Genomic DNA, 23,274 nt, shown 5'->3' with positions numbered 1-23,274 from the left:
CCCAGGATGACTGCAGGGGGTTCATTCTGCTGTCCAGAATGAAAACTTCTACACTCAAACCAAGATCCTGGATGCTACACTGAAAATTGAAAATAAAGTAATGAATCAAAACAACCAACAGCCACCCACCTCATAGCTCCAACAATAATTATGCCAAAGCTTAGCAAGTTAAGCTTCAGCATAAGGGGAGAAAATGATGTGGGCTATGGGTGGGAGGCTGTTCATCCCTTTGTAGATAACCTAAGCAGTCTGTGTCCTGACTTGTGGGTGTGGGATGGTAAGAGGCGGCAGGCCTGCCCTTGGTGACCATGGCAATGAATCCAGTCCTGGAGAAAGAGTTTAGCAATGAAAATTCTATAAACTTTAAATATTCAGGGAAAATGCAAGCCAAATGTGCTAAAAACTTATCTAGAATGTATGAAGTCCATGCTAAAAGCTTACCTAAGATGTGGAAGATATATGCTAATTCAAACCTATTGAGCACTGAAACAAAGAAGGATTTAGCCCTTACCCTGTGTAAAAGGAACTTGGAAATCTTGTTTGAGGCTTGGGTTTGAAACAGAAAGCTCCAGAATCTGGCCAGCTGTCAGTAAATCATTTTTCTTTCTCAAAATCATTCCTGAGTCCTGGCCTTTCTCTACGCAAATAATTGAACATCTGTCAAGTTCTACAACACTATCATTTCCCCACCTTAGAAAGTTCTGTATAAATTCAAGTCCCCTCCTTCCAGAAGTGGGCTGAAGTCTCTCTTCAGACCCCCTCCACTGGGAGAGCTTCTCAATAAATAAACTCTTTGCTCATGGTCAATCAGTGTCTGTGTCGCAGTAAGAGCCGTATTTTCTCCAACATATGGTGCCAAAACCCAGGACTGGGATCATGTTGAGACTGATTGACTAGTGAGGAATCTCCCCCCTCTGCCATGGCTGAATGCCCACCCAACACCGGACATCAAATCTCAGCTGGGTGAGTTAAGGATTTCTCCGCTGGAGGATCCTGCTCATGCTCGCGCTCACTCTCTCTCTCTCTCTCCTTTTCTGTTGTCCAGGACAACCCACTAGGAAAACCTAGTGCTAGGTCAGGATCCTCGCCATTCCCCAAGGGTCACAGTGGGTGGTATGCCTGCATCCTTGTGGGAAGAAACTCCTTGGTCTCATAAATGTCTGGCTCCAAGAGCTGTTTCCCATTTCCTTGGAGATATCTGACTGATTTGGGGACACCTATCTCATTCAGAATCTCCCTCATTCTAGAGGTCCTTAGTCTCACCCAAGCTACCTAAAATGGGGAATTCAAGTTCAGCCCCCCCAAAAATCCACACTTCTGTGTTTTCTCCTTCATAACCTTAAAACTCTGTATCCAGAAGGGAGACATCAGACCTAAAAAACTCATTTTTTATTCGACCTCTGTGGGCTGCAATACCAAATGGACAATGAAAATCAATGTACTTTTAGTTACCAAGTTCTACAAAACTTAAAAAACTTTATCCAGAGCAGTGGTAGACATGTGAGATTCCTTACACTCAGGCCTTCTCTCATCTTTGTATCCTGTTCATCTTTTACACCAAAACCTCTTTGAATGCTTTCTTCTTCCTCCTTTCTGCCCCTCAAATCCCCCCAAAAACCTCAACTTTGATCCAGCTGATCAGACTCCCCCTGCACTTCCTCTATATATTCCTCAGACATCATGTCCACTAATGCCTCCTCTTCCCCCTCTGGTCCTCACGGCCTTCCACCCCAACTCTCTCCCCTCCTCATATAAGAACTGGAGCTGGAGCTCGATTTCTCCCCCCACCCCTCCTTGCCATCCATACAGAGAAAACCCTTCTTCCAACTCAGATCTCTCCAATCAGGTCCCTCCTCTACTGCCATTTGCCTCATCAGCACCCCAACTTACTCCATCCTTCTCCAGTGCCCCCACTTCTCCCTATCAACCTGCCCCTTTCTTCCCACCCACCACTACTCTCAAGCCTAACTCCCCACTCTCCAGGCTCATTCCCCAGCTCCTGTCTACCCTCTCCAGGAAGTGGCTGAGGCAGAAAGCACATCCCCTTCTCAATTTGATCTCTCCCAAATCAAACACCTTCTCAGATCCTTTTCCTCTGTACCAATACCCAGCTACCCCTAATAATCTTCCTTAACCTATGATTGCTCACCTCTTACAAGTAAGTTTTCCACTGACTCTGAAGTCTAAGTATATTCCTAAAAAACAATAATCTAAAATATATGTGCTAAAGTTCTGTCTATCTTAACTGTTAAAGTTTAACTGCACTTATCGTGCTCAAATATTCCTAACTGTTGCTGATTACTAGTAAATGTGTTTCCAAAAACAAAGTTACATATTACAAGCAACACCGATTCCAAAAAATCTTAAGGCAGTAAAATAACCATTCTGAAGGAGTAAAAATTATGACTCAAATTAATGAACTTTATGTTTCTGTCCATGTGCTATAACTCTTTTTGTATTTGTCTGTTTTCTGCCAGCATATATTTTAATACCTCTGGATGGTAGTATTAATTCCTACAAGAGCACTATTCAAATGGCCAAAAATTAAACAAGTGCTTATATTAATAAGTAGGTATAACTGATAAAAATTCTAAGTCTTGACTGATTAAATTGCTACAAATCTCTTCCTAAAAAATGGTTTTTGCCTACATTAAAATGAAGTTTATTTTTCTTCACAGAATGAACTGTAAGGTATTGAAAGAAGTGAAAAGTTTGTAAGAATGCTGACTGAAATTTAATAAGTTTGGTCAAGAAACTGTGTTTTGTCCTAAGATAAATTGGCTTGTTTTCATAAAATCAGAATGAAAGTATGTAAGATAAAACTTGAAAGCACATGTCAAGTTGTAGAAGGTATTGTGATAGCACTGAATAAGGAAATGTGTTCTGTGAAGGCAGAGTTTGAAATGAAATGAATAACTATACTCTATGCAATTATGAATAATTACAAAAAGTTCATAAAGCATTGCTTAAAATGAAATATTCAAATAGCTAATTACAAAAAGTCATCCTCAAACAGAAACTGAATTGATAATTAAAAGTCACCTCAATCTGCATGTTACAGTTGTAATAGGAAAAAACATTTTAATTTCATTGGGAATCTTAAGTTATCATAAAATAAGGAGAAAAGTAGTTTTTCTGCATTGCTAAAATAAAATACCTGCTGGCTAATTTAATCATGATTGTTGCATGTTGTAAAAATTTGCTTTAAAACTGTTTCCAAAATCATTTTAATAACTTATGTATGTAAAGTATATACAATGTGTATTGTTAAGGGAAAAGATAATAATTTTGTCCTGAAATAAAACAACTGGTTTATCTTAAGAGCCTGATATAGGTAAACAATTAGGACAAGCTACAAAGTCCTGACTATCACATTCTTAAAGGGTGTTTAGTTAAGCAAAACGAAAAACTGTACCCTCTGTTGTAACTGATAAAGTATAATGTTTTCTTGTATTATTGGGATACTGAAAATCCTTCATCCCTCATTTAACTCAGATATTAAAACCATTATACATGCTAATCAGAAAAAGTTGTGCATGGAAATGACAGCCCGCCCAGCAGTGCTTTTAAAACAATAACACAGGCTGAAGCAGTAAGGGAGTGGATCTTAACTTACCCTGTAAACTGGATGTAGCCAGTACCAATATTGCTTTGGGTGGGGTTTGTGGCAAAGGCAACTTTCTAAGCAAATACAACTTAAGTTTTAGTCACAATTGCAAGAAAAAACCAAAGTGCAAAACAAGAACAATGAACTGTCTTAAGCTGCCCTCTATAAAAAAGAGAAATCTGTGGAAGAACATCTGGAACACCTGCCAGTAGTGACAGGTAACTGTCTATCATGTCCCTGTCCCCTCCTCTAATGTCTCTCTTGGAACTGTTAAGGCAGATGCTCTCAAGAAGATCCAGGAGCGGGAAGCAGACTTGGCCCAGTGGTTAGGGCATGCATCTACCACATGGGAGGTCCGTGGTTCAAACCCGGGCCTCCTTGACCCATGTGCAGCTGGCCCATGTGCAGTGCTGATGTGTGCAAGGAGTGCTGTGCCACACAGGGGTGTCTGCCATGTAGGGGAGCCCCACACACAAGGAGTGCACCCCGTAAGGACAGCCACCCAGCACAAAAGAAAAGTGCAGCCTGCCCAGGAATGGTGCCACACACATGGAGAACTGACACAACAAGATGACACAACAAAAAGAGACACAGATTCCCATACTGCTGGCAACAACAGAAGAGGGCAAAGAAGAACACACAGCAAATAGACACAGAGAAGAGACAACTAGGGTGGGGGGGGAAGGGGAGAGAAATAAATAAATCTTTTTTTTTTTTTAAAGATCCAGACCATATTACTGAAACCCAAAAAGCAGCAGAATGGCTCCACCAAAAAGGCAAACATCGAGGATTCCAGACCTTGTGGTGCCTAGTCCAGCAGTTCCAACTGCCTGTCACTTACCAGCAGCTCACGAACATCACCCACGAGTGTCCATCGTGCTCACTCCAATGACTGTGGCAATTACCTCACTGGATGAAACACACGGGCCAAGCACAGACTCCAGTAGCACGATGGCAAGTGGATTACATTGGTCCTCCGTCTCTCTCAGAAGGGGCAAGGTATGCTTTCCATGCTGCAGGCACTGCAACGGAACTCATGTAACCTTGTAGCTAATTCTTACAGCAATGGACTAAGTCTAAATTACAAATTAAAGTACCAGCTGCCCCAAGCCCAAAAACGGAAGTAGTAATAATTAGTTGTTGCCTAGCTTCAAACTATATAAACTGAGAAAAATGTGGCCATTGTGATTACCATACTGGTCTATGCAGCTCTGCTGGTTGAAAATCTTAAATCCAATAAAAAATCACTCAAAAACACTGTTATAAAACCATGGTTAATAATCTAAAGTCTCCTATTCCAGCTAAAACTCTTAAGTATATAAGCCCATCAAGTCATGTAATTTCCTATCAACCATTAATGCCATTGTTTAATGCTGAATGTATAATCTTATTCCTTTTCCTCAGACTCCTGGAGGTGATAACTTCACAACCAACCCTAAATTTCCTGATTAATTCCTTTTCTTACCACAATTATAACTCATTCTCCTCCTATCAGTGGGTCCACACATCTTCCATGCAATAACTCAGTTTATCCAGACAGTTTATCCAAGATGTCATGCATGATCATGTACATGATCTTCTCTTGCTGCAAAAATATAGTGCCAGCAGCTGAGCCAGAAGCCAAAACACCTCAGCACCAAAAAACAAAAAACAAAAAAACTAAATTCCACCACACTTTCCTGCTCTTCCTCTCCACCCAACCATATCAAAAAGAGTTGGGAATTTCAGGCCTCCCCTGCCCTAAAAACAGATAACAAATAACCCCAAACTACCACCCCTGTCCCTAATCCAACAGGATGTACTACGCACCTGTGCAATCATAAATGAAACTTATTTTTACATTAACATAATTGGTCAGATAAAAAAATCTTAAAAGTCTTAAAAAATATTTATTATTTTTTTTATTGATTTTGTAAAAATATTACATTAAAAAAATATGAGGTCCCATTCAACCCCACCACCCCCACTGCACCCCTCCCCCCAGCAACACTCACTCCCATCATCATGACACATCCATTGCATTTGGTAAGTACATCTCTGGGTATCTCTGCACCTCATGGTCATTGGTCCACATCATGGCCCACACTCTCCCCCATTCCATCCAGTGAGCCCTGGGAGGATTTACAATGTCCAGTGATTGCCCCTGAAGCACCATCCAGGGCAACTCCAAGTCCCAAAGGCGCCTTCACATCTCATCTCTTCCTGCCATTCCCCATACCCATCAGCCACCATGTCCACTTTTCCCACTCCAATGCCACCTTTTCTCTGTGGTCCTTGGATTGGTTGTGTCTGTTGCACCTCTATGTCAAGAGGAGGCTCAGATTCCACATGGTTACTGGATGCAATCCTCCTGCTTTCAGTTGTAGGCACTCTAGGCTCCATGGTGTGGTGGTTGTCCTTCTTCAACTCCATCTTAGCTGAGTGAGGTGAGTCCAATAAATCAGATTGTAGGAGCTGGAGTCTGTTGAGGCTCAGGGCCTGGCTATCATATTGTCAGTAAAAAGATTCAATCCCCTAAATATATCTTAAACCCCAATACCAACTACAATTCTAGTAAAGTAGCATGATAGTCTTATGAAAAGAGATCCCCTCTGGGTCCAGTTTCATCACGCAGAAATACCAGCTCCAAAGAAGGGCCATCTGACATGGCAGTGAACCCTATCTGCCATGACCATAGAACCTGTGGGTCCCTTTAGCCCTCAAAGGAACCAATACCTGGGGATTGTATCTACTTTATCTGTCTCTTAGACTCTGCTCAGTTGTGCATAAGGACAATCCTTCTGATAGCCTCCAGACTCTTTTTTTTTTAGAGACTCATAGCCATATAAACTCATTTCTCCTTTCTATTTCCCCCTTACATTAGATCAAACAGCATTTTAAAGTCATATTATGCTATGTAGACAGGGATATTCTACTGATCCGCATTGAACCTTCAATTCAAGGTCATTTTCCAGTTGCATTATCAGTTGTTAGTTGATAGTGATCCCTTGGTGCCAGGGAGGCTCATCCCCGGGTGTCATGTCCCACGCTGGGGGGAAGGCATTGCATTTAGATGCTGAGTTAGGCTTCGAGACAGGCCACATTTAAAAAATATTTAGAGATCACTCAGAATACCCAAAATAACAAGTATGGAAATCAGTCATGGCTATCCTCATTCCTGTCCTATTTTTCTTCACCCATAAAATCAATCCTTTTACCCATTATACCATCATTATTAACAGTATTGGTGCTGCTTCTTTTTGGTCCTTGTCTTGTACAGCTTCTTGTCCAATTCATACACCAAATCATACAGTCAATAACCTAGGAATATTTAAATGGCATCTTTCTGCTGTGTGAACTACAACATCAACCCCTGTGGGACCTGAAATCACAGCCCACTGTACAGGGTGGAAAAAGCTTCTTTTCTCCACCCCTTGACAGCAGGAAGTAGCCACACAGAGCTGAGGCCCCAAATTGCCTTACCCTCCCATCTACCTTATACCCCAATACCCAGGCCCCCCCCTCAGTATATATATATATATATATATATATATATATATATATATATATATATATATATATATATATATAAATAAACAAAGAGTTAGGAATGTTAGAGATTTGCAATAATTAACAAGCTGTACCTCAGTTTCCCCTGATATGCATTGGGAAAAAGATAAAACCCCTCCCCCATGTGGCACTTTCCCACAGGTTAAACAAAGGAACCCCATAGAGACAGGAGTAAAGGGAGATAGAAATCATCACCATATCAGGGGGAGATGGAGATCTTTACTACCTCTACCTGCATATCAGAGGGAGATGGAGACAGAAAACTTCACTATTTACAAACCCTTTAACATCTTACAGATCAAAAGAAACATCTGCTCCTTCAGCATTCCAAGAAGCCATGGACTCCCTCAACCCCCTCCCACTACCTCACTTGCACCCTCACTCCCTGTCCCATTATCATTTCCCCACCTAGGAAAGTTCTGTATAAATTCAAGTCCCCTCCTTCCAGGTGTTGGCTGAAGTCTCTCTTCAGACCCCACCATGCTGGTGTTGGGGTTGAAGTCTTTTCTTCAGACCCACTCCATTGGGAGAGCTTCCCAATAAGTAAATTCTTTGTTTATGGTCAATCAGTCTCCATGTCCCAGTAAGAGCCTTATTTTCTCCAACAGGAGTGAATAACAGTGAACCCAGAGATGGATGAGAATTGTGTTTAATAGTACAAATGCAAGAATGTGCTTCTCTTGAACTGAAATGAATATCTGTCACTATTGCAGGGTGGTGAGAATTTGGAGAAGCCTAGGAAAAATACAATTGGTGTGACTTATGGACAGTGCTTAACAACAATACTGTAGTATTCTTGCATCAGTGCCAAAGATGTACTGTGTTGATACTGGGGGGTGGCAGGTAATGGATAAAGTATGTCAAATGTGTGCTACGGACCATGGTGGTAATAGTCTGATTATATTATCTCACAATCTGTAACAAATGTTCCACCACAGTGTGGTGTGCTGATGAAGGGGTGTTATATGGGAATTCTACACATATGCATGATTGCTTTATAAGTTCAGAACTTCTATAATAAAGTTACATATTTTAAAAAAGATATTCAACTCAACATTTTGTTTTCTATGGTTGAGAAGCAAAATAAATCAGGGACAGTAACACCCTAGAGAGAAAGCAAGGCTTATGAATTTATTTCCAGCTACCCAGTCAATGCTCCAGCAAATGTTCTCTGTGGAGGCTACAAGGTAATGTGGACCATGTGAAGTTGGAAGGTACAGAGGGGCTAAAGGGGCTCACAGGGTCATGCCTGTAAGGTACCAGTGAGGACAGAGCAATCCCTGCTGGGGCTCGGGAAGGGATGGCACTGCCTAAGTCTTGAGGGGAGATCAGGGAGAGGTGGCTTCAGGCCATGGATTGATGGATCTGAAGCCCCTGCTCTGCCCCTCCCAGAACAAGAATCGTGAAATGTGAAGTATGCGAGTGAGTGCACCATATAGCTAAGAAGGCAGTAAAGAATCATGAAGCCATGATCATGAAACCCAGGAATAAGGTCAGCTGACCCTTGGAGCCCTGTCCCCTAGGCTCACTGGTGAATTCAAGAAGATGCAATCAAGTTCAGCGGTTTCCATGTGTGCATGTGCCATGGGGAAGAAGGGTGGAGGGCAGGGTCTGCCACTGAGGTGAGGTCACACCTAATAAAACCCCTGGCTGGGGTCTGAAAGCTACACGTGGAGTCATGGCCAGCAGGAAGTCCATTGGCTGTTGCAGGGATTACACCCTTGTGAATGATCTCAATTGACTCGATCAAGAGGCTCTAGGACTGCTAGTGTCCCCCGTCAGCTATAAGAAATCAACCCCACTCTTTTCTTGAGTAAGGTAATACCTTCCTAGGCTTCAGCTTCACTGAATTTTTAGCTCAGTGTCTGGAACGCCGTTAAAAATGACCAGACAATGGTCAGGATGAGGGACAGTGATGTGACAAAAACTGAAATACAATAGAAGCCTGCCTTCTCAGAGGGATCCAGACAGCAAAGTCATCACACAAACTTTAACTGTCTCTATGTTCAAGAAAGCACAAATCAAGACTATGAATTCTGTCAGAGAATGAAAAATGAAGTAACTGGAATTAAGAACTCAATGGAGGGTTTTACCAGCAGAATTGACCACACTGGAGGCAGATATAGAACCCTGGAAGGTTGGTCCTGTGCTTGGTGTCTGATTTGAACCACACATATTCAGAGGTTACTTTAGATATAAAAGTATGAGTTGCCAGACTCTTATCTACCTATTTCTGCACCACCTTTCTCCAAAAAGGACTTGAGAAGAAAGACCCGAGTGAGTAGGAGGTTGTAGGGTACAAAGAATATAAGCAAACATTTTTGCTGTAGAGGAAACAGCAGATGCAAAGGCACAAAAGCTTCTGGTGACCCGAGGAAGTGGGGCAGATTGGCTGCAGCTCAGTGCTTCTGGGAGGGAGCTTCAGGAGAAGTGCTGGGGTGGCACATGGGACCAGCTGAGGGGGTGCAACCTGTGCCCTGTTGAGGAACCAGGACTGACCGTGCAGTACAAGGAGCATCCTCCATAGACTATATCAGGGAATGACACACTTAGGGGTGGTCAGAAAGTTCCCTCTGGCAGCTGTGGAGAGGATGGATCGATGTTTGGAAGAAGTGAGAAGGACAGGAAATTGGACATAAAGCACTTAGGAGAGTGGGGCAAGAAAGATGATGAGGTAAGGACGCAGCATTGGAGGAGAGAGTAGGGCAGACACAACACAGCAGATGAAATGGAATGGATGCTGGAGGAGCTGAATCCATTCCCTGAAGGAAAACAAGTGTCCTTTAGGCAATTATTGGTGGCAGAGATTAGTTCCTAAAAACAAATACTGCAATGAGAATCAAGAAGGCCAGACATTAAGCATGAACCAAAAAAAATTTTTGGATAGGAAAAAAAGCAATTCCTTGGTGAGCAGAGAAAAGGGGCAAAGTGAGTTGTCTGATTTTGGTGTTCAGTGGCATCATGCAGTAGGTACCTGAGCAGTGAATAAATGCTAAACCACTCAGAGATGGCCATATGCCCAGAAGATACAAAGGACGTGAGTAGATACAAACAGCAATGGAAACAGAAAGTCCATTTGCAAGGAAATTATTTTGTGGGTTGAGAAGTAAAAATACACTATAAGGTTGTATATTTTTAAAGTTACCTAACTCCACAAATGCCACATATATTTCCACAGCCTAATGAATTAACCAAGCATACTCTGCAAAGATGTCTTTGTATGTTTATAACTTCTACGGCTTGCTTCTGACATTATGTAATGTTTGTTCTGTATATTTGCCATCTACTATATCTGAAACACATGCTCCATTGATAGCTAAAAAGATTATCTACAGGGTTTTGAAGACTTTATGCTACTACAACCATTTCACACCTATCACTCATGATTGTGGAGAGCCAGGACAGAAGGGGAAGAAAAATCCCGCTTAGGTAACTTGGACAAAGAGAAAGCAAGGTGAATTAGCTTGGTGGAGCACAGAAAGAGTAAAATGGCAGAGGCAGGGAAGCAGACTTGGCCCAGTGGTTAGGGCACCCATCTACCACATGGGCAGTCCACAGTTCAAATCCCAGGCCTCCTTGACCCGTGTGCACCAGGCCCATGTGCAGTGCTGATGTGTGCAAGGAGTGCCGTGCCATGCAGGGGTGTCCCCCACATAGGGGAGCCCCATGTGCAAGGAGTGCATCCCATAAGGAGAGACGCCCAGTGCAAAAGAAAGTGCAGCCTGCCCAGGAATGGTGCTACACACACGGAGAGTTGAGACAACAAGATGATGCAACAAAAAGAAACACAGATTCCGTGCCACTGACAACAAAGAAGTGGACAAAGAACACCCAGCAAATAGACAAACAGAACAGACACCTGAGGTGGGGGAAGCGGAGAGAAATAAATAAATCTTTTAAAAAAACCCAAAATGGCAGAGGCAGCTGAGCAGCAGAAACTCATGGTACCTGAACATCCTTCCTCAAAACAAATTAGAGATGAGAATCCTGGTAACAGTTAGAATGGAAAGAACAGTATTGATTATGGAATCAAGGGAGAAAGATAATTTTGTAGTGTAAATATGGCAAATATATGGCATTGCTTTTCCTCAAAAATGACAGTTATCTACTCTACCACACATTCTTTCATAGAGCACTATTTGAAGCAGTGAAATCGGGAGTATCTTACATTTGCGTGTCCATCTTTCTCTGGTCATACAGTTCCTGGAGCTCTTCTATTTTCATTCTCAGCACTTTGTTCTACTTGTCCAATGCATCTTTCTCAGACTGCAATGAATCACAGTCATCTTCCAGTTCTTTTATAGAATCTGTAAAGGATAGAACATTTGTGCACTCTTTGTGTGGAAATGGACTTGTGAACTTGGTTGGGGGCCTGAGGAGAGGGGCCTGAATCCAGAAAACCAGAATCCATTCTTTACCTTCCAATGTCAGAGCATTTCTACAGTGAGAATTTCTTTTCAAAAACTAACCTAGCTTCCAGGGCACAATTATTGGGCATTGGGCACTCAGTTCACATTGTAATGTTGATAATTCAGCATTTGCCTAAAAATTGAAAAAGAGCTACATGGCACCCAATGTACAAAAAAGTCAAAACCCAAATCATGGCAAATTAGAAACAAAACTTTTACCAAGGCTTGATCCTTGCTATTCTGACCTCCCTCAACTTCTGATGGAACTTGTATGCTTCGAATTACATCAATCAGGATTTTGTTCATTCCACTGAGTGTTTTATTGTTATCCTACACAAAGCATATTGAGGTCAGTAATGATTACTCATTAGTTTTACTTCTATTTTTAAAATGTAATCCAAGATAGAGGTGACATTTTTACCTTAAATTTTATTTGCTTTATTTGAGAGTTTTATTTCATTTATTGACTTCTTCAACATAATTCTTTACTTCAGTGATCTACACAAAAATGTGATAAGGGATTCAGAGTTAAAAATATAAATTACAGTGGTATTCAAACCTAGCCCCAAGTGGGTAAGCCCCAACAAAACTAAAGAGCATATACACATATGACACTGGCTTCAGATTTAGGCTGTTTATAGAAAACTGTGATCTAGGACACTCTAATGAAAGAAATTATCCAATAATAATGGAATCAGAAGATACATGGAAAGAATTCAAGATGAAACCTGGAAAAATTAAAAATTCTTTATACCTTCTCTTTATAATCTGATACTTTTTTATGATTATTTTGTTTTCCTCCATGCAGTACTTCAAAGTCTCAGATATTTTGTCTTCTTGACATAGACCTGCCCATAAGAAAATTAGGAGAAATGAATAAAATGGGAATACCCTAATTATTAGGAGCAAAGGCACATGTCTGGTATCTAGGACAGGACTTTGGATTTCAGACTTCCCTTACTGGCACTGAATTCTCTCATCTGATCCCAATACATAATGTCCTGAGGCCATGAATTTCAAGAAACACTATTTCTTGAAGAAACATCAAGCATCAAGAAATACATACGATGCATGTATGGAACTCATCCCCATTTTGCATCATGCTTATTTCTACTCATTCTCCTCTGGAATTAATGGCTCCTTCACCTTAACCTTCACAACATCTGGCTTAAATGCCTATTAGAGACTTAATTTGCCCAGCAGTATTTGGAGTCTTCTCTGAGCCTTACATTTCTTGATACACACCTACAGGGTCTCATTTTCACATTGTCTGTAAAGCCTGGTTGTGCCAGAAATCACTGACCCCAAACCTCAGATGATCATCAATGCTCCATAGGAATTTCCACACTAAATCAAACTCCTCTTCTCCCAAATCCCACAGTCTGTTGCTCTTCTCAGTCTCCTTTCTCTGTTGATGGTATTGCTATCTCCTCCTTCATTCAGGCCAACAAGCCATTAATTCTAAATTTTTCCAAATTATCAAGACACCAGGCATCAGAAATCACTGAATCTTCTAACAGAATTAGAACCCACATCAAGTACCAATATAGAGAAAACACTGCATAGACAACATAAGATAAAACCTTACCTGGATAAAATCTATATTCTACCTAAAAGAAAGTAAACAAAATTAAATTTAATGTCAAAACATTTTATTGATAAAAATCTTCTAAATCCTGATAAGACTTCAAAATCATAGCCAAGAGAAATTTTAATACTGGATTGTTTAGAATAATGAATCCTTTATTACTCAGGGTTCTCTAAGGAAACAGAACTGACAGGAGGAAGCAGACTTGGCCCAGTGGTTAGCACATCTGTCTACCACATGGGAGCTCCATGATTCAAACCCTGGGCCTCCTTGACCCACGTGGAGCTGGCCCATGTGCAGTGCTGATGCATGCAAGGAGTGCCACGCCACGCAGGGGTGTCCCCCATGTAGAGGAGGCCTACATGCAAGGAGTGCACCCCATAAGGAGAGCCGCCTAGTGCAAGAAAGTGCAGCCTGTCCAGGAATGGTGCTGCACACATGGACAGCTGACACGATAAGATGACACAACAAAAAGAAACACAGATTTCCATGCTGCTGACAACAGAAGTGGACAGAGAAGGAGACACAGAGAACAGACAACAGGGGTGGGTAGGGGGAAGGGAGATAAATAAATAAATAAATAAATAAATAAATAAATAAATAAATAAGTCTTTTTAAAAAAAGAACTGACAGGAGGTATCTGTGAAAAAATAGAAAAGCTTTCTTAAAAACAACTCATTTAAGTGATAAGTAATACTTCAAAATCAGTTTCTGATACAAGCACTAAGGCAAATACCTTATTTTGGAATTAAAGTCTGTCTACACCTTTCTTAAATATGTACAAATCTATTTGTTTTTAATAACAGGAATGACAGACATTTTTAGAATAAATATGATACAGTATCATTAGCCTCAAATCACTTATTTGTCAACTCCTAAATGGAAACACAAGTTTCAGAATCAGGAAATGTTTTTAAAGTCCATGAGCAAACAAAAGTAGAGGCAAAATCTTTGGACTGAGAAACACCTCTTTCAGTTACCAGAAATCATCTTAGATAACTTACTAAGAGTTGGTTGGATATTTGTTTGAATTGACGATTTCAATAAGCCAGATCATATGATTTTTTCAGACAAATTCAGAAATGGTCAAATCAGGAGAAGAGTGGGGACTGCTGGACAAAATGCACAAGTAACAACAGAAATGCCAGCTGATGCCTGCTATAGAGGGCAGAATGTTCTTTCAAAAAGCCCCACCATTTCCAAACAACATCACTGAAATTACATTATAATAAAATCTAGGCAGGAACCCATTGAAACACCAGGTGAAGTAGCAGCCCTTTTCCACCTAGAACATATTTCCCCATCCAAATATTAGAAGTGATAATTAGCTGCTAAGGACAGCCTGAAAAACTTGTGAAATAATGGAATCGTATTGTAGCATGGAAACACTAGAATGTTAGTGAAAAATGCATCCAGAAAGGTCCAACTTGGAAAATCACGGAATTCTTCATCTGAAGGAAATACCCAGGGGAAGCAAGGGGGAAATTAGAGGATTTACAAAAAGCACCTGTAAAGAAGATACTTCTTTGGCTTAAAGTCAGAAATCACTTTAGTACCTAAGAGTGAACTATGACTATCAATTAAATGTGCCTTAGGGCTGATCTCAGATGAAGCAGGACTTCAGGTTTCATCCTGTTGTATTCGTAAAATAATGCTACAAATGTTTTGGCATGTAAAATGAATTCTTCTTCTATGGATCAAATAACAGATCCTTTTATATGACTAGAGGGATACAGTTATGAATATCTCTCTCAGGATTTATAAGAACTCTCAAAACTGCAATTAAAACAAAGAAAAAAAGTAAATTTCATACTGAATAAAAAGATACAAATTTTTTAAAGGCATTCCATTATATAATATGAAATTTCTTTCTAGGATGGTTATGAGAATTCAGAGTTCTATTAACTGTAAATTAAAGTGCCTCCCTACTACTTAATATTTCACTTTAAATAGAAAGTTTTTTTAATTGAAATGTTCACTTTGAGATTATACAGTTGTCTTGTTCACTGAGTTGTTTACCTCAAAATTTAAACTATATAACCAGGCTAGCTTCAAATTCAAGCATTAGTTTGCATTCATATTAGTAATCTAAAATGAAACAAAAGTCCTGTGACTAAAAAAGTCTAGGTTTTTCATGACTCACAGGATACCTACAAGTTAATATACTCACATGTAGAATATTCACCCATAAGAATATAGCAATGAAAATAATTCCCAAGACTGCAATGTTGACAGGCTTCCATGGAAATCCATAAAAACCACGTCCAGATAGAAAATTGCCTGGTAGGATATCAACTAGCTGAAATAGCAATACTTGACATAATGAGAACCTCAAAGACTGTACAATGAAAGAGGCACAGAATGTTTATTCATTAGAATTTCAATCAGCATCTAAGTGATAACCATATCCCTCAAAAACCTCCAGTGGATTCCACTGTTTCAGGGAAGATGGGAAATTGGTTGCTTCATGTTTTCTGCTCAGCTGCTTTTCTTGTTGGAAATTGTGAATTTGGCACCATTAAGTAGAACACTCTCTTTCCATGCCTTTTACAAGTGAATGCATTAACAGATTGTGTTATATCCATAAATGGAATAAAACTCAGCAATAAAAGTAACAAACTATCAGTACACACAACATCATGGATAGACTTAAAAATGATTGTGCGTATAAGAGCCCAGACAAACAAAACAAAACAAAATAGTATCTACTCCACATTCCATTTATATGAAATTCTACAAAATGAATTTTAATCTGTAATGGCAGATTGCAGATTGAAGGTGGTCCAGGACCTGGCAGGGAAGGTGTGGTGGATGGCAGGATGGACTATTAAGGGTCTGAAGGAAAAACGGGGGGATGTTTGGTAAGGTTACTATTTTGGTTGTAGAAATGTTTTTATGGATTTAGTAACATAAAACCAAACAAATCACACAGGTGCCTTTTAATATACATCACTTGTACATCAATAAAATAATAGAAAAACAATTATAAAAATGTAAGAGCTTTTGATTTCTTAACAAAAAAATTCAAAGGTTTTCAAAAAATTGAATTAGACTTATTAACCTATGAATCCATTTATAATTGGAAATATAAAAAGAAATCAAGAATGTACATTAGTCAAGAAGTCTAATTTTTCATTGATAAATTCATAAACTGCTTGAAGTAAATTTATTGGAAAAGCTCTAAAAATATACATGATCTGTTTAAAGGAATGGGCAAAAATGGGCAATTAAAATTGTGTACAGGGAAGTGGATGTGACTCAAGTGATTGGGCTCCCATCTACCATATGGGAGGCCCTGAGTTCGTTTCCTGGGGGCTCTTTGTGAAGGCAGGCTCACCCATACCTGCAGAGAGCTGATGGCCTGTGCCCACAGAGAGCTGATGGCCCACATGATGGCCCATACCCATGGAGAGCTGGCTCAGCAAGATGATGCAACAAAGGGAGACAAGCAGATGCAGAATAATGCACAGTGAATGGATACAGAAAGCAGACAGCAAGCATGAAGCAAGAAGGGATAAATACATTTTAAAAATAAATCTTTAAAAAAATTCATACAACAGAAAAATGAGAAAATTTTTAGTGGTGAGGAAATGCATATATAAATATGTTGCATCATTGTGATATGATATACCAATTACATCAATAAATGTACAGATACAGCTGATAACCACCTGATAAATATATTAATATAAGTAAATGATGTGGGCTATGGGTGGGAGGCTCTTTGTCTCTTAAGAGATAATCTAAACTATCTGTGACTTGTGGGTGTGGGATGATAAAAGGTTGCAATCCTGCCCTTGGTGACCATGGCAAAGACTCCAGTCCCAGGAAACAGTTTAACAATGCAAGGTCTATAAACTTTAAGTATTCAGGGGAAATGCAAACAAAATATGCTAAAAGCTTATCTAGAATGCCTGAAGTCCACGACAAAAGCTTACCTAAGATGTGGAAGATATATATACTAATTCAAGACTATTGATTACTGAAACAAAGGACCATTTAACTTTTCCTCTCTGTATAAAAGAAACTCAAAAGTCTTGTTTGGGGCTCGGGTTTGCAACAGGAAACTCCTGAGTCCAGCTGGCCATCAATAAACCATTTTTTCCTTCTCAAAATCATTCCTGAGTCCTGGCCTCTCTCTATGCAAATAATTGAACTTCTCTCAAATTCTACAACATAAGTAGGATGATTATAATTGTTATCCCAATGAAAATTAAATGCAGACTGTTGTTAGGCCAACATTTCTTTAAAAGCTGATGTTTTGTTTCAGAATTCAGCTTCATTCTGAACACAAGACACAAAATGTCTGAATTTTTAAGTAGATAGAATATCTGAAAAACAGTGAATTATTGTATAGTAGATTATGGTACACTATAAAATTTGAGGTTAGGAGAATCAAAGCTGGTTAGAAACCCAATTCCAAATAACCAAAGAATTTGCCTTCCTGTTTCACTGTAATAGTGTTGTAGAATTTGAGAGAGGTTCAGTTATTTGCGTATAGAGAGGCCAGAACTCAGGAATGATTTTGAGAAGGAAAAATGGTTTATTGACAGCCAGCCAGACTCGGGAGCTTCCCTGTTGCAAGCCTGAGCCCCAAACAAGACTTTCGAGTTTCTTTTATACAGAGAGTAAAGGTTAAATGGTCCTTTCATTTCAGTTCTCAATAGGCTTGAATTAGCATATATATCTTCCACATCTTAGGTAAGCTATTGTCATGGACTTCAGGCATTCTAGATAAGCTTTTAGCATATTTGGTTTGCATTTCCCCTGAGTACTTAAAGTTTATAGACCTTGCATTGTTAAACTGTTTCCTGGGACTAGAGTCATTGCCATGGTCACCAAGGGCAGGACTGCAGCCTCTTACTGTCTCCCACCTACAAGTCACAGACTGCTTAGGTTATCTCTGAAGAGACAAAGAGCCTCCCACCCATAGTCAACATCAATATAAGCCTGCACTTACAAGATACTCTTAAGCCAATAAAGCAACTATGAACATAGATAAAATAATAGGAAATTTCTGGAATGTGTAGGTACCACAACAAATGGCAAACATATTGATTTTTCAAAAAGGGAATAGTATAAGAATCTTAGGAGAAAACACATCTATGGTGTAATTCACACTCACACACCAAGTCTGTTTCATGCAAATTAAAACCTCTGCTGAAAATGAATAGAAACTGTGAAAGCACATCATAGTGTTTGTAACTAGCAGTGCTAATAGATGGGTATAAGAGTGGTTAAAGGGGAAAGTTTAAGAACATGTATATTACTAGAGGGAAAACTTAAAAATGTAACATGGGACTATGTAACAGTGAAACCTCATGTGAAATATGAACATAGGTAATATTGCATATATAAGACTTTTTACAAAATACACATAGAAATAAACTAGAGAGACAGAAACAATAATAGCTGTGTACAGCAGGGGAAGAACAGAAAGATTGAAAGGTAAGATTTTTGTTCTGCTGTTTTTGTTTATTATTATTACTGGAATAATGGAAATGCTCTAATAATTGAAGGATTGAAATGATGAATGCACAACTACATGACTACCAAATACCACTGACTGTACACTTTGGATGGATTGTACTCTTTATAAATATGTATCAATAAAATTGATTTGGGGAAACGGACTTTGGCCCAGTGGTTAGGGCGTCCGTCTACCATATGGGAGGTCCGCGGTTCAAACCCCAGGCCTCCTTGACCCGTGTGGAGCTGGCCATGCGCAGTGCTGATGCGCGCAAGGAGTGCCGTGCCACGCAAGGGTGTCCCCCGCGTGGGGGAGCCCCCACGCGCAAGGAGTGGGCCCGTGAGGAAAGCTGCCCAGCGTGAAAAGAAAGTGCAGCCTGCCCAGGAATGGCGCCACCCACACTTCCTGTGCCGCTGATGACAACAGAAGCGGACAAAGAAACAAAAGCAGACAAAGAAACAAGACGCAGCAAATAGACACCAAGAACAGACAACCAGGGGAGGGGGGGAAATTAAATAAATAAATAAATCTTTAAAAAAAAAAATTGATTTGTGTTAAACATTGCAAAAAACTTTCCTCATGAGAGAAAAAAAAAAACCCTCTGAAATCTATTACTTTCATCAGGGGTCCTCTCAGCTGGGATGTATAAAGTGTGCTGTCTGAGTTGTCACTGTCACAGATGTTCCTGTGGCAACTGACAGCTCTCTGGGCTCCAGAATCAGCCTCCCCAAAAGGGACCTCTGAAGCTGTGCTTCTGGGAATGCCTCAGCCTCCAATAAGAAAATACTATACAGTGAAAGCATAAACACAGAAAGAAGAACCATTTTAAAAGCTAAGGAAGGTGATTTTGATTTATTAAAGTGTGTGGTAACATAAGAGGGGCCACAGGAAAATTTTAATGAATCTGGAAAGAGGGGAAAAAATCAGAGCAATATGAAGACAGAAGAGATATACATCTTTTTTTCATCTTTGCCAATGAGACCATGGGTCATAGTCAACTTCACATTTATGAACAGGGTGGCATCACAATTCTTAAGATCTCACACATAATCTCATAGAACTCGAGGCCAACAGTGATGGTTATTATCTTTGTGACCAGCCACCATGGGATGCTTGGGTTTACCTCTGCAGACCATCCTTGCCAAGGAATTATTCATTTAAATTGAAAAATCAAGTAAAACATTGTTTCAAAAGGACAAATTCTGCATAAATGATTCTCAGGATACCTGTAAATAAGTGTATTTGCCCTGTAAGGAATACCCCAGAGGCAGGACATTGGATAAGTACCTTCCCTTACAGAGTCTGTGACCTTTTCCAGGAGGGTAGCTGGGTAATCAAGTTCCCTGCAGTAGAGCAACAAAATCAAATGCCTCTTGGCAACACACACATACACACACCAAGGAAGGTTTTGCAGACAGCTGAAGATGCCTTCTGGATGGTCCTGAAGGCCATGCTTCCCCAAGTGGTTAGGATGGCTGTGAGGATCTGTGCAGGTGAACATGGTTGTCAGCAAGGGTGGAGGTGGGAAATGCACAAGATGCTCAAGGATGAGGGAGAGAGCACCTGCTCTATGAAAAGTGCAGCCTATGGGCAAGGAAGCCTCTACCTTCATCGATTTGGTTGACTGCGGAAACAGAGTAAGTTCTTTGAGTGGGGTGGCTTGGGCCATTCTGCCCAACTGCACTGCTGTCCCTGACCAGTGGGACTATCCAGATCCCTCCCTTGGAGTCTGGGGCATGAAGATCCAAAGGGCCCTGCTTCTCCATATGGGGGTTTCTCCAGTGTCCCTATTTGCTTGACAGTTTTGTTTTGGTTGGGGAGGGTGGAGGATGCTGGCTTTTAGTAAGAGTGAAGACTTGCAGAGCTGGGACTGGGTATCTCTATGTTTGGGCAATCCTGAGGACTTTCTGCTTTGGGTAAATCAACAGTCTGTCCATGATGCTTTTGACAGAGGGAAGGACAGTAACCTTCTGGTCAGGACTCATCTGAGCAGGCTGTTGATGTGCTTCATGAGCTCCTATCAAGCCAACCACACATGGACCCCCCAGGTGCATCTCTAGGAGAGTTGTTTTCCAAACTAGATGTTCTAGAAGCCAGTAAATAAACCAGACAGTAGAGTTCACAAGGCCCCTGGATCTTTTAACAGCGTTGAAGTAACAGCACTTATTAGACACCCTGGCCCCACAGCCGCCAAGCTTTCAGAGCTTTGAACAACCCACTCATGGAAACATGAAGCACATGCCGGGCCAACTCTAAGCTGGCAGAGCCTGATGCCCAACTGGCACAGAGCTCACAGCAGCAAGCCCCGCTCCTACCAGGCTAGACTTTCTTGCTTCTTGATGCCATCAAGTGACCTTACCTACGTGTGGAACCTGAGGGTTTAGCACCCAGCACTCAGCCTGATAGCAGTGGCCATGATGTCAGTCATTTCAAACCCTTGACAGCCCGTGGCAAGGAAGAAGGCGTGGGGGAGTGGTGTTAACTCACACTCATGTTTGGCTGACCCAGCACTGACCAGGACTGGAGGAGGAGCCCAAGGCACCCAGGGAGGAAGAAGAAGTGGTGAGGAAGGGGGAGGGGAAGGAGGGGAGTGGAGAGGGGTGGGCAGGGGTTTGGGGAAGACTGGCATTTGGGAAGGGGGCAAAGAGGTGGCTGGGAGGGGCTGGGGAGGTTTTGGATGAGACACACAGAGCAGAGGTGGAGGGCTCCCAGTGCTGGTGACCAGGTCAGCAGGTTGGTGGGGCAGCAGCAGGTGAGCAGGCCTTGCAGGGGCAGGCACACGGGGTCCAGCGCCCTCGCAGCCCGCTCCCGTTTGGGGCTGCCTTGGAGACCCCGCGTCTTATAAGGCCCCCCTCGCCCAATCAGCAGCTCCCCTCCAGGTTCATCACAGAGACCCCGCGCGCCCCCGCGTCTTATAAGGCCCCCCTCGCCCAATCAGCAGCTCCCCTCCAGGTTCATCACAGAGACCCCGCGCGCCCCCGGGGTTCTTAGAGCGCCCCTCCCGTCCTGATGGCAGTTACCCTCTGGAACCCTAATGGCCCTTCTGGTTTCTTGTTCCTGTCCCCAGCCCTCTAGAGCTCATGAAAATTCTCATATGCAGAATATTTAAAGAAAAGGCTCAACAGTCCAATAGAAAGATAGACAAAATAATAGGGGAAACACAAATGCTCAAGTTCATAAAAAGCCATTCAACCTCCTGAGTGATGGTGGAATCAGGAATTAAAACCATCGGGACATATCTCCACATGCCTAACTGGCTAAAATTGACAATGCCAAGTGTTGGGAAAGATGGGATCAAAGGGTAGCCCCTGCACTCTGGGTAAGAGTATAAATGGGTGGGACCACATTAAAACAGCTTGTCGTCTTGTAAACTTGAACTTAGGAAGTTCAGTACTCAGGTTTATTAACTCCTTCAGAAATGGGTGCTTATGAGCTTGGAAGATATGGGTCAGAATGTTTATTGCAAACTTGTTGGCAGTGATCAAAAACAGAAAAGGCAAATGTCCATCAACAGAAGACTTGATACACAAAGTGTGGTGTATTTGTACAGCAGAAGAGTATATGAGAGAAAATAAAACACAGCAACTGGCAAAAACTCAGATAGAACTAAAGTTAAGTTCCAAAATAAGCAAAACTACATTGCACAGTGCTGTATATTTTAATTATTTTAAAAGTCAATATAGTGACTATTGATATGATGAGGGAGAGGGATTATTAGACCCAAGGGTCACTGGATGTGGGGGTGAGAGTTCTCCTTGGGAAGTCCCTGTTTCTTGATGTGTGATTTGGTTGTCATTGTCCCCTAATAATTAATTAGAGTGGGCATTTTTTTATGTGCTTTTCATAAAAGAGGAAAAGACTAAGTAGTGCTACAATAAATGATTTATCTTCAATAAGAAAGATAAAACATGAGAGCATATGTTTAAGAAAACTGAACTATATGCTTATTGAAAATGGTTTGATGTTTGGTTTGGAAGGACTCATTGTGAAAAAGGAACTTTCAAGTTTCCTTTTTATATGGTGTGCAGTGTTGAATTGAGTGTTCCATTAGGATTTTCCTCTTTTTTTATTCTTCTAAGTACTATTTCGCCAAGAGTTATTTTTTTTCTTTGAGCATAGCAAGTTGAGACTCATGGATCTATGAAAATGAAAAGATAAAGCATTTAGGAGGGAGCTGATGTGTTTCAAGCAGTTGAGTGCCTGCCTCCCATTTGTTCCCTGTGCCTCCTAAAGAAGATGAACAATGAATAGACATTGAGCAAAAATAAATGAGCAGGGAGTGACTGTGGCTCAAGCAGTTGAGTGCCCCCCTCCCATATGGGAGGTCCCAGGTTCAGTTCCTGGTGCCTCTTAAAGATAAAACAGACAATGAGCAGACAATAAGCAAAAAACAAAACAAGCAAACCATTAGGGAGTATCTGGGGTGCGGGACCAAGGAAAGCATATGGGAAATTGAAACACTTAGAAAACCCCAAACATATCACTATAAAAATTAAGTCCAACCACTGCCCCAGCAAGTCTAAGGATCAAGTCTCCCATTCACTACAACAAACAAACCCAAAACATTGATTTCTAGTTCTATCTTTACATTTGGAGTTGATAAATTTCTAGAGTAATTATACAGAAGTTGTTTTGAAAAGGGACTGATATG

The 23,274-nt window shown here is 41.0% G+C and overlaps 1 long non-coding RNA gene across 1 annotated transcript in view; it reads right to left on the bottom strand.

Annotated features, from left to right (window-relative positions):
- LOC139437254 (uncharacterized) overlaps window positions 1–12,065 on the bottom strand; it is a 53,225-nt gene extending 41,160 nt beyond the window's left edge. The window contains exons 1-3 of the long non-coding RNA XR_011646989.1: window positions 11,987–12,065; window positions 11,785–11,895; window positions 11,325–11,463 (exon numbers count right to left, since the gene is read on the bottom strand). This is a non-coding gene — a long non-coding RNA (uncharacterized lncRNA). The remainder of the gene's footprint in view (window positions 1–11,324; window positions 11,464–11,784; window positions 11,896–11,986) is intronic.
- Window positions 12,066–23,274: the final 11,209 nt, after the last annotated feature.

This window comes from Dasypus novemcinctus, chromosome 21 (genome assembly GCF_030445035.2).
Source record: "Dasypus novemcinctus isolate mDasNov1 chromosome 21, mDasNov1.1.hap2, whole genome shotgun sequence".
NCBI lineage: Eukaryota > Metazoa > Chordata > Mammalia > Cingulata > Dasypodidae > Dasypus > Dasypus novemcinctus.
The sequence above is the reverse complement of the archived record's forward strand: the minus strand, read 5'-3'. Positions and strand labels throughout refer to the sequence as shown.